The sequence below is a fragment of the Anabrus simplex genome, chromosome 5 (assembly GCF_040414725.1).
Source record: "Anabrus simplex isolate iqAnaSimp1 chromosome 5, ASM4041472v1, whole genome shotgun sequence".
NCBI classification, from domain to species: domain Eukaryota; kingdom Metazoa; phylum Arthropoda; class Insecta; order Orthoptera; family Tettigoniidae; genus Anabrus; species Anabrus simplex.
In genome coordinates, this window is record NC_090269.1 from 132,370,653 (window position 1) to 132,382,609 (window position 11,957).

The 11,957-nt window shown below is 40.2% G+C and overlaps 1 long non-coding RNA gene across 2 annotated transcripts in view; it reads right to left on the reverse strand.

Moving 5' to 3' along the window:
- LOC136873848 (uncharacterized) overlaps window positions 1-11,623 on the reverse strand; it is a 204,222-nt gene extending 192,599 nt beyond the window's left edge. For both annotated transcript variants that reach the window (XR_010860183.2, XR_010860182.2), the window contains exon 1: window positions 11,264-11,623. This is a non-coding gene — a long non-coding RNA (uncharacterized lncRNA). The remainder of the gene's footprint in view (window positions 1-11,263) is intronic.
- Between the last annotated feature and the right edge of the window lie 334 nt (window positions 11,624-11,957).

The following is an 11,957-nucleotide window of genomic DNA, read 5'->3' on the forward strand; positions in this document are numbered from 1 at the left end:
CACTGTTTCATGTTTCAAATGCAAGTACAGTACTTGCAAGTACTGCAGCAGGATAAGCAAAAATAGATAACATCACAGTACTTACATGCTGTAGAGTAATATAATCAAGGAAAATATAAGTTCATTTTTGCTTACGTATTCCTCATTTCTTAAATTTAACAATAATACCTGTCATACACTATTTAATACTGCTGCTGGGGAAAAAAGTGTCACATCCAGCAGGGATAGGATTTTCTGGTGAATGACAGAAACATAGCAGCTTTTGTATGTACATGCTTTTATGAGAAACCAACTGTAGTACCTATCGTTGATGGGATAATTACTTAACGTTTGCTCAATGACATTTTTATTGACCCGTCAAATTGTTCCCCAGATTCTGAGGAACATAACTGGGCATACTTCTCCCTATCAGCAGCTTATGGTGACATACAAGCTTCCTTGTTCTCTGTCGCACTTTACATACATACTTACATAAATATCATTATAGGACTGTTATGCCTTTCAGCGTTCAGTCTGCAAGCCTCTGCGAATTTACTAAACGTCGCCACAATCCTCGATTTGCAACTAGTGTTGTGGCCTCATTTAGTTCTATACCTCTTATCGTTAAATCGTTAGAAATCGAGTCTAAGCGTCGTCGTCTTGGTCTACCTCTACTTCTCTTACCCTCCATAACAGAGTCCATTATTCTCCTAGGTAACCTATCCTCCTCCATTCGCCTCACATGACCCCACCACCGAAGCCGGTTTATGCGTACAGCTTCATCCATCAAGTTCATTCCTCAATTAGCCTTTATCACCTCATTCCAAGTACCCTACTGCCATTGTTCCCACCTGTTTGTACCAGCAATCATTCTTGCTACTTTCATGTCTGTTACTTCTAACTTATGAATAAGATATCCTGAGTCCACCCAGCTTTTGCTCCCGTAAAGCAAAGTTGGTCTGAAAACAGACCGATGTAAAGATAGCTTCATCTGGGAGCTGACTTCCTTACAGAATACTGCTGATCGCAACTGCGAGGGGGTCACTGCATTAGCTTTACGACACCTTGATTCAATCTCACTTACTATATTAGCATCCTGGGAGAACACACAACCTAAATACTTGAAATTATCGACCTGTTCTAGCTTTGTATCACCAATCTGACATTCAATTCTGTTGAATTTCTTACCTACTGACATCAATTTAGTCTTCAAGAGGCTCATTTTCATACCATACTCTTTGCACCTCTTTTCAGGTTCCAAGATATTACACTGCAGGCTTGCGGCACAATCTGCCATTAAGACCAAGTCGTCAGCATAGGCCAGACTGCTTACTACATTTCCACCTAACTGAATCCCTCCCTGCCATTTTATACCTTTCAGCAGATGATCCATGTATATTACGAACAGCAAAGGTGAAAGATTGCAGCCTTGTCTAACCCCTGTAAGTACCCTGAACCAAGAACTCATTCTACCATCAATTCTCACTGAAGCCCAATTGTCAACATAAATGCCTTTGATTGATGTTAATAATCTACCTTTAATTCATAGTCCCCCAGTATAGGAACATCTTTTCCCTCGGTACCCTGTCATATGCTTTCTCTACATCTACGAAACATAAACACAACTGCCTATTCCTCTTGTAGCATTTTTCAATTACCTGGTGCATACTGAAAATTTGATCCTGACAGCCTCTCTGTGGTTTGAAACCACACTGGTTTTCATCCAACTTTCTCTGAACGACTGATTGCACCCTCCCTTCCAAGATGCCAGTGAATACTTTGCCTGGTATACTAATCAATGAGATGCCTCGATAGTTGTTGCAATCCTTCCTGTTCCCTTGCTGATAGATAGGTGCAATTACTGCTTTTGTCCAATCTGAAGGTACCTTACCAACACTCCATGCTAATTTTATTGCTCTATGAAGCCATTTCATCCCTGCCTTCCCACTATACTTCACCATTTCAGGTCTAATTTCATCTATTCCTGCTACTTTATGACAAGGGAGTTTATTTACCATCCTTTCCACTTCCTCAAACATAATTCCTCCTCCCCATGAGCTTGGCTGTTTGCAACACCACCAGGATGATTTCCTTTTACATTGAGAAGATGTTCAAAATATTCCCTCCACCTCTCCAGTGATTCCCTGGGATCTATTATGAGTTCACCTGAATTACTCAAAACACTGTTCATTTCCTTTTTCCCTCCCTTCCTAAGATTCTTTATCACTGTCCAGAAAGGTTTCCCTGCTGCTTGACCTAGCCTTTCCAGGTTATTACCAAAATTTTCCCACGACTTCTTTTTGGATTCAACAACTATTTGTTTCGCTCTGTTTCTTTCATCTACGTAGAAAACCCCTGTCTGCCTCGGCCCTTGTTTGGAGCCATTTCTGATAAGCCTTACGTTTACAAGCTGCTCTCACTTCATCATTCCACCAAGATGTTCGCCTTTTCCCATCTTTACACACAGTTGTTCCTAGGCATTCCCTTGCTGATTCTACTACAACATCCCTGTAAGCCACCCATTCACTTTCTATATCCTGAAACTGCTTACTGCCCACTGTTCGAAATTTCTCACTAATCATATTCACGTACTTCTGTCTCATTTCCTCGTCCTGGAGATTTTCTATCCTTATTCGTTTGCAGACAGATTTCACTTTCTCTATCCTAGGCCAGGAGATACATAGTTCACTACAGATCAGATAGTGGTCTGTATCATCGAAAAATCCCCAGAGAACTCGTACATTCCTAACAGATTTCCTGAATTCGAAGTCGGTTAAGATACAGTCTATTATGGATCTGGTACCTCTAGCCTCCCATGTGTAGTGGTGAATAGCCTTATGCTTGAAGAATGTATTCGTAACTGCTAAACCCATACTAGCACAGAAGTCCAGCAAACACTTCCCATTCCCATTAGCTTCCATATCTTCCCCACATTTACCAATCACCCTTTCGTATCCTTCAGTTCTATTCCCAACTCTCGCATTGAAATCGCCCATTAGCACTATTCTATCCTTGCTGTTGACCCTGACCACGATGTCACTCAATGCTTCAAAAAACTTGTCAACTTCATCCTCATCTGCACCCTCACATGGTGAATACACGGAGACAATTCTAGTCCTAATTCCTCCAACTGACAAATCTACCCACATCATTCGCTCATTTACGTGCCTAACAGAAACTATGTTGCGTGCAATGGTATTCCTGTTAAACAGCCCTACCCCAGACTGTGCCCTTCCCTTTCTAACACCCGTCAAGTACACTTTATTATCTCCTATCTCTTCCTCTTTATCTCCCCTTACCTGAATATCACTTATTCCTAACACATCCAGAAGCATGCTCTTTGCTGACTCAGCCAGTTCTACTGTCTTTCTTCCATAAGCCCCATTAATATTGATAGCTCTCCATCAAATTCCATTTCATTCGCCAAGTTGTTTCCAAGGAGTCCCTCGCCTGTCAAATGGGAATGGGACTCTGTTACTCCCATAGGTCCGAGGCTTGCTTAAAATGTTCTGAGCTCGGTAAATTTATGAAGCAGGATGCTACCCTACTTGCACATAGTCCAAGTGAGGATCTCTCCTCTAATGGGTTATGGACTGTAGTCCTAGCCACCCGAGCACAAGGAGGGCCATGACTCAGAAAATGTCCGAGATGCCCACTCTCATTCCATAGCAACTGGCATCCCGACTCTCAGGACCACTTACTAGGCCACTCAGCCGCTGCCCATGGTTCACGAACTAGGACGTGACTATAGTAACCCACACCATGAACCATCGCACTTTACAGTTTCTTTTTTTTTCATTAATGCTGATCTTGATTTTATCTCTTCTTTTCAGTATAAGAAAGCAAAAAATACCGATAGGTATAGTCAATAGAGCAAGTTACTGGCTCTTGGACTTAAAACTTTCATATGAATCCCACCAATATTTCCCTTATTTTTCACTGTATTGGAAAAAGATACAGAACAATAGTTTGCAATGAGCTATTTTGTGTAAAACCAACTGTAAGAGGGATACATCGAGTTTTATGCTTTAGGCCACTTCTGAAGCACCCCCCTCTGGTGAATTTTTTGGACAACTTATAGGTAAGATCCTACTGGACCTTATTCTAAACTGATATGCCAATTTTCATTCAAATCCACCCATCCATTTTCCTCTGATGCTGTAGCAGACACTGACATTTTAAACTGAACTCAATGTAGATCATTACAATGACGTCAGTATTCTTGTCAGAATACAATACTAACTAACTGGAATGTCGGGGTTAAAAGCAATGCTATCATAAGAGATGCTTGATTAAATGAAAAATGGCCCAGTTTTTCACTTTCCACGAACAGTAGCACGGTGGCTTTCCAACAGTGCAAATTCCAGAGCTGGAATCACCCCGCCACAGATAGCCATGAACAATAATTTGCCATTTTCCATTAAGAGTGCATACTCCTCATTCCTTAGAGCAGGCACTGAATAACTGGAATACTATGATGAACCAGTGTGTCAAGTACCAACAGTAATCAGAACATGTAGGCCTATGAGCCAGTGGAATGGCATGCTAAAAAGAAAATTGATCCAACTTTTTTTTTCAAATTGCTTTACATCACACCGACACAGATAGGCTGGAATGACCCAGCCACAGACATCCGTCAACAATGCTCTGCTATTTTTCCATTAGGAGTGCATACTCCTCATTCCTCAGAGCAGGGCCTGGTGTAAAAATGGGAAACCACGGAAAATAATCTTCAAAGCTGCCTACAGTAGGCTTCGAACCCTATCTCACTAGCTGTGCAACCTCACCCCACGACCAACTCGTTCGGTAGTTATGTAACTCCCCAGCTATTTCTTGTTAATATTTAAGCAGGCTGTTCTACTCGGGACACAGCAGTAATCCCATCTATCAGAGATGAGTGGTAGCAGAATAGACAGAGCACATCACAACAAACAATAATCAATGTACTATACGCACACTTTTTCTTGAGCCCGATTTTTACGGGGTGAGGAGCAAGGAGGGAGTGCTGCCAGTTCCGGTTATACTGCTAACTGGATGGAAATGAAATCTGAATTGAATCGATAATATGATTGATCGATATGAATTTTCTAAACATTTATTATCTTACGTCAACAGTTGTGTCACACATACATTATTTAACATTATATAACATTTCTCAATGCGAATCTTGTTACTAGCATGAATTATATAGTTTGGCTTTGCTGTGTAAACAACAAAGTGCAAAGTGTACGCCAGATGTCGCACAGCGATGAATAAGCGATTCATAGTTTGTGTTTCAAAGGTTGCCAATATGGATGTCGAAGATAACCGAGGTCTACCGCTTCAGCACTAGGGAGCTCCGGGCTCAAGAAAAAGTGTGCGTATAATAATGTGATTGTTAATGAAGGTGGGAATAATAAATGTTATGACCATGAGAGGAAAATCAGAAGAGGAGATTGATTTTATGGAGAAGGAGAATGTTGTAATGATGAGACTGAGTGAGGTCAAGTGGAGGGGAAAGGGGGTGAAGAGGATGAGTAGAGGGTACACACTATACTGTAGTGGAGAAGGTGAGGCAAAGAATGGAGTAGGAGTGATTGTTAACAAAATCCTGGATGAAAATGCAGGTAGGGTAGACAATGTTGGTGTTTGTTGTTTGTCCAACCCTTGTCCAGTTTCCCCACGGGGTTGGGTATGAAGTGAGATGAATCTGTCGTGGCGGGTTTTTTATGACCGGATGCCCTTCCTGACGCCAACCTCATCAGAGGAGTTAGTGAGATGAAATGAATGACGTGATGTATGATAGTAGGGAGAGGGTGAAACCTGGTGCTGGCACATAGCCTACTCCTGTCGAATAGCACCAAGGGGCCTGCTCAAGGTTTAACGTCGCCATCCGACGGACGAATAACCGTCAACAGCGTCATGTGCACTCACTCCATATGAGCACTGCAGAGAAGTTTGGAATTTAATCCAGGCTTTTGCACACAATCTAGTGATTAGAAATTGTATACCACCACCTCCCCTACCCTGCCAACATTCAGATGGTGAAAATTTTTCGACCAACAGGACTCGAACCGGCTAACCTCGGTGTAAGACAGTTTAGACTTCAGCGCCTTAACGATCATGCCCACCAGGTGGGCTTTTAGGGTAGACAATGTTAATGATATAATAAAATCACAGTACGACTGAGGACAGAAGGAGTGAAAGATTTCATCCAAGTTTATGCACCCCAAACTGGAAAAAGTCAGGAAAATATAGAGGAATTTGTGGAGACACTCAAGGAAGTAATCACCGATATGGAAGTGATAGTCATACAAGACCTCAATGCGCAGATTGGAAATGACAGAATTGGTAAAGAAGTGACTGGTCCATTTGAATATGGAGAAAGAAAAGGTGAGGGAGATAAGTTGATCGATTTTTGTGAAAGAAATTGAATGATTGTTGGTAACACTTGGTTTAGAAAGAAGAATAGTAGAAAGATCACTAGATATGGCTGGAGTGAAAGAAGGACAAAAACACTTATTTTCTGGATGAGAAAATAAATCATAAACAGTTAATGGATGTAACAGAACTACCACGTGACATGTTTGATGGAGACCATAGAGTATTGATAGCAAAATTGAAAATAGGTAAAGCTGTGAGAGTAAAAGAAATAAGACAGAAGAAAATAAAAGTATGGAAATTAAAAGATAAAAGGATATGGGAGAAATTTCAGGAAGAATTAAAACAGCACATCCCTATATCAGAAATGTAAAGTGTAGAAGGAGAATGAACCAAATATAAAGACACGTTTGTGAGCTGTGAAGAGAAGATTTGTGGCAGAACTTTGGCGAGAGTTAAGGAAAAGGAAACACCTTGGTGGAATGAAAAAGTGCAAAATAAGAAAGCATGGTAGGAATGGAATAGAGATAAGAAAGAAGGAAGTAAGATTAAGTATCAGGAAATTAAAAGTGTACAAAAAGTGGTAAATAAGGAAAAGGAAAAATGTTGGGAAAGATACACATAAGAGTTGGAAAAGGATGTAAATGGTGGAAAAAGGATGTTGTATGGGTTGATAAAAAATAAGGGAAAAGAAAAAAATATACACAAAACAAGTGAAGGAAGAGAGTGGAAATGTAATAACTACGGCTCGGATGTTTAGGCAAAGTCATATTTTTTCTTTGTCTGTATTTTCTTGCCTGATTGGATTTTGGTGCAAATCAGGTGATTATCACCACAATTAAGAGATTTTTATTTGTCATATAAATGCATATTTTGGCTTTTTTTGTCATAAGGTCATCTCTCTCTTTCTTAGCATTAATCCCGACTTGCAGGGTCTGCTGCTTTGCTACATCACCTCCATTTCTGTCTGTCATATTTTGATTTATTTTCATAGGAACATCATATTTCATCATATTTCAGAGGTTTGATGACAGCTGTAGCTCTGCAAAATCATCTTCAACTTGCCAAATGCCAACTGGTGTTCACAAAACTGCTTCCTGGTATCACATCTGCATTTAATACAAGAGGCATACCCTTCGTATAGAATGAAGGTCATAGACCTCACTGCATCTTTTACCCAACCTGCTGTACTCGGCAACCCGGTCTCCCAGGTACAGACAGAAATAATCCTGAAAAACCCATCCTAGCCGTGAGCTAATTACTTCCGGTAATCACTCACTTGACTTTGTTCAGATATTAGAACCTCAACCTCCTTTCACTTACTTCTGAACTTGTAGCATCTGAGAAATCATGCATTTTTCTTTTGTTTTGTTTCAAATTAGTATAAAAACATTTCAGCCTTAGATGCAGATTGCATTACACATTTTTCTACCATAATGTATTGAAAGACATCTACTTAATTTGTTTCGTGGAGCTCAATTTAAACTTTAACGCATTTTAATAATATTAATGAAATCTGGGCCGAAACATTTAATTATTTTTTAAATCTAGATTGATTTCTAGTTTTCTCGTACTTCAGACCACCAATGCAGGGTGCAAACTTTTTTTGCCTCTTAAAATGTTGTGTGATCTGAAAATCTTAGAGAATTACGGTAGTACTTTATAGGTATGAATTCACAAATGTTTGATAGGTGAATCAAGGACAATAGACTGAATAACTGCTAAACATGTATATTCAGAAAATTAATATGAAAGTAAGAATAATGAATTTAGTTAAATATGTATCAAAGGACAAAGGAATTGCCGTTTCAATTTATAAATTATTTTAAAATGGCCATATTTAGATTATCATCTTCAGGTCATATTTTGTAATTTTTACGTCATATTTTGTCACTTTTTTTTTTGCTTTATGTCGCACCGACCCAGATAAGTCTTATGGTGACGATGGGATAGGAAAGGCCTAGTAAGGGGAAGGAATCGGCCATAGCCTTATTAAGGTACAGCCCCAGCATTTGCCTGCTGTGAAAATGGGAAACCACGGAAAACCATCTTCAGAGCTGCCGACAGTGTGGTTCGAACCCACTATCTCCCGATTACTGGATACTGGCCGCACTTAAGCGACTGCAGCTATCGAACTCGGTTTTCGTCATTTTTTGAGGTCATATTTGCTTGCATATTTGGGCTATTTTTAGGTCTTAAACATGCGAACCCTAGCAACAACAGACCCAGGAGATAAAGAATAGGTGAACAAATTATTTCCATAAACTCCTGAATGTGAGAAATGATGCAGGAGAAAGTGTAGTGGTAATTGACGATCCAGAAATAGAGTGTGATATTACAATGGGAGAGGTGGTGGAAATAGCTGTTAACAAATGAAAACAGTAAAAGCAGCAGGGATGGATGCAAGATATGTAGAAATGATAAAGGCAGCAGGACCTATGGGTCTACATTAATTATATAGGCTGCCAAGGTATAGATGGAGGAAAAAGCATGTGCTTGATGATGGGTGTAAAGGAGTAATAATACCAGTATAACCTCATAGACGAATTTAATCTCTCATGATTTTGTTATCAAGCTGGATGTCAAATTAAATTGCCATTCTATTCCATTTAATGGAATCAGTACTACAAAGGCGGCCGAATCTTGTCACTTCTGCCAAGTTCAGATTGCTTGTAGAGTGAGTGGATAGATGTTTTTTTTTATTTTTTCATGTCGTACTGACACAAATAGGTATTACGGCGACAATGGGGTAGGAAAGGCCTAGGAGTACGAAGGAAGCGGCCGTGGCCTTAATTAAGGTACAACCCCAGCATTCGCCTGGTGTGAAAATGGGAAACCACGGAAAACCATCTTCAGGGCCGCCGACAGTGGGGTTCAAACCCACTATCTCCCGAATGCAAGCTCATAGCTGATCGCTCCTAACTGTATGGCCAACTCACCCGGTGAGTGGGTACAGTAGGTACACTATATCCTCTGTAACAGGTCGGATCAACGGTCCATTGCCATCATCAAGAATAGACTTTGAGGACTGGCAACTTCCGAATGACATTACTCTAGCAGATTCTGACTTCCACCAACCTGGGGGAATAGATTTTCTGCTAGGGGCAACAGTATTTTCTGAATTACTGAGACCAGAAAAACTATCTAAAAAGTGGATATCAAACGCTCCAAAACACGGAACTTGATCAGATAATGTCAGGATTTTTATCTTCTTACTCTATTCAACAAGGACAAGCACCGACTTCATTGTTTACAACCACAGACAACCTGCATTCACAAGTCGAACGCTTCTGGCACCAAGAAGAAATCACGGCTCATTACCATTCGAAGGAAGAACATCTCTGTGAAGAACATTTTAAGGAATTCCTTTACACGAGATAAGACTGAGAAGTTTTTTTTTTTTTTTTTGCTATTTGTTTTACGTCGTACCGACACAGATAGGTCTTATGGGGACGAAGGGATAAGAAATGCCTACAAGCAGGAAGTAAGCGGACGTGGCCTTAAGGTACAGTCCCAGCATTTGCCTGGTGTGAAAATGGGAAACCACGGAAAACCATGACAGAGATATTTAAAATAAAACTACCAGTACACCAATATCCTTAAAAAATTAATCCGCCACTGCCAACCAGAACTTCAGTTTTTTTTTTTTACGTCGTACCAGCACAGATAGGTCTTATGGCAACTATGGGACAGGAAAGGGCTAGGAGAGGGAAGGGAGCGGCCCCAGCATTTACCTGGCATAAAAATAGGAAACCATGGAAAACCATCTTCAGGGCTGGCGACAGTGAGGTTCGAACTCACTATCTCCTGAACAGCTGTGTAACCCTAACCACATTGCCAACTTGCTCAGTACTTCAGATTCTTGGAGAGAAAACTGAAGAGAAATCCAGATCTATTCTTAGCAACTGGTACTCCGCTTCTCAGAACAAACTTCCCAAGCCACTCAGCCATTGCCCATGGTTCATGAACTAGGACCCCCACGACAGATTCATCTCACTTCATACCCAACCCCGCAGGGAAACGGGACAAGGGTTGGACAAACAACAAACACTAACATTGTCAATTCTCTCGTAGGCGCCGTAATATGCTATTAAATATATTCATTACGGTACAAGGAAGGAGTAGAGGTGCGAAAATACTAGGTTTTTGTACTATTACCGGCCATATAAAATCAACAATGAAGACAAGTTCAGGATATGATAGTTTCCAAACTACCAATCGCATTACGGGAGAGCAAGAACGCCAAAGAAGGTATACATCTCAAGCATGCATTCTATAAAGAAATGTATGAACGACAGCATGCTGAAACTAACCTAGGCCTACTGTCTTTGAAGGTACATGTGTAACGAAGTATTTTCAACTCCAAGTAGAGCCTAACATCAGGTTTTAACTTCCAGTAACTGATGCATGTACGGTTTGTGATGCATTTACTGCGCAAAATGATGAAAGCAATCCCGTCAAGATAGACAATCCTTCAAATGTGATTCTGCAAAAGAACAATATGAGGAAGATGCAGTCAAGCAAGTGAGATAAAAGTGATGCAGTATAGGTCACAGCAGACTTGAAGCTAGCACAACCAAAACTACACATTCGAACAGAGATGGCAAATTTTTGTTCATGATTTCTTTTAACAAGTAATAGGTCTTATGTAAAGAGTAACATTATTAAGTATTTCCTTATGAATACCGAAAGTGAATTTAATAGTATACTTCTTTCACAAATACCGCCAGAAATAAGCTTTCACAATATTCATAGTCCGAAGTGTTTATTTTCATGTATGGTAGCGTTTAGTCACTAAAAATCGAAATCAGCATTATTTTTATATAGTTCTGGCGGCATGAGGAAATATTTTCAGTTCGTGAAAAATTATCAGAAAAGACTGTAGGAATGTTATTGTAAAATATGCTTTTACCACAAAACTCACCTTTAATGCGGCCGGATGGTAGCCTTTCCCTCACTCTAATTGACATAAATACAGGCATTCCCTTGCTCTCAGCCAAGTAATCGAGAAACCTTATGCGCACTGACATCGCAGGATATCTTCAACTAAAATAAGGAAACGTTCATACACCCATACATAACCGCCTGTTCCTCAAAGGATAATCTGATATAAAAGACTCTTTCCACAACAACAATGCAAGAAATCCTTTCCTTAAGAAAACATCTTAATTTGCCTACTACTTCCTAGCTGATCCACGATATGTCACATCGAACTTTGCTCACAATTGCAAGATAAAGACAAATGGTACGTGTATGTGTACGAACAAGACACAAGAATCGCGCTTTCGCAGATAGAAAGGCAAGGAAGGAAAATCAACACCGTTCATAACAAACAAACAAGAGTTAACTTTCCGATATGCATATATTCTTTACTCCCTGACATACAATCAGGTGCCAACTGTTGAAACCATAAGTTCAGACTTTTCATATAACCAGAGCCATCTGCACCGTTGCCTACGAGATATACAAGGCCGGGACATAGCTACTAATTTGTCGCTGAAAAAGCAACGCCTACAAATACCTCGGAATCACAATTCAGGTAACTGGAACGTCTTTCTCGATACACCTGAGGGAAAGAATAACCGCAGCAATTGGGAACATCAACGACATCAAGCAAC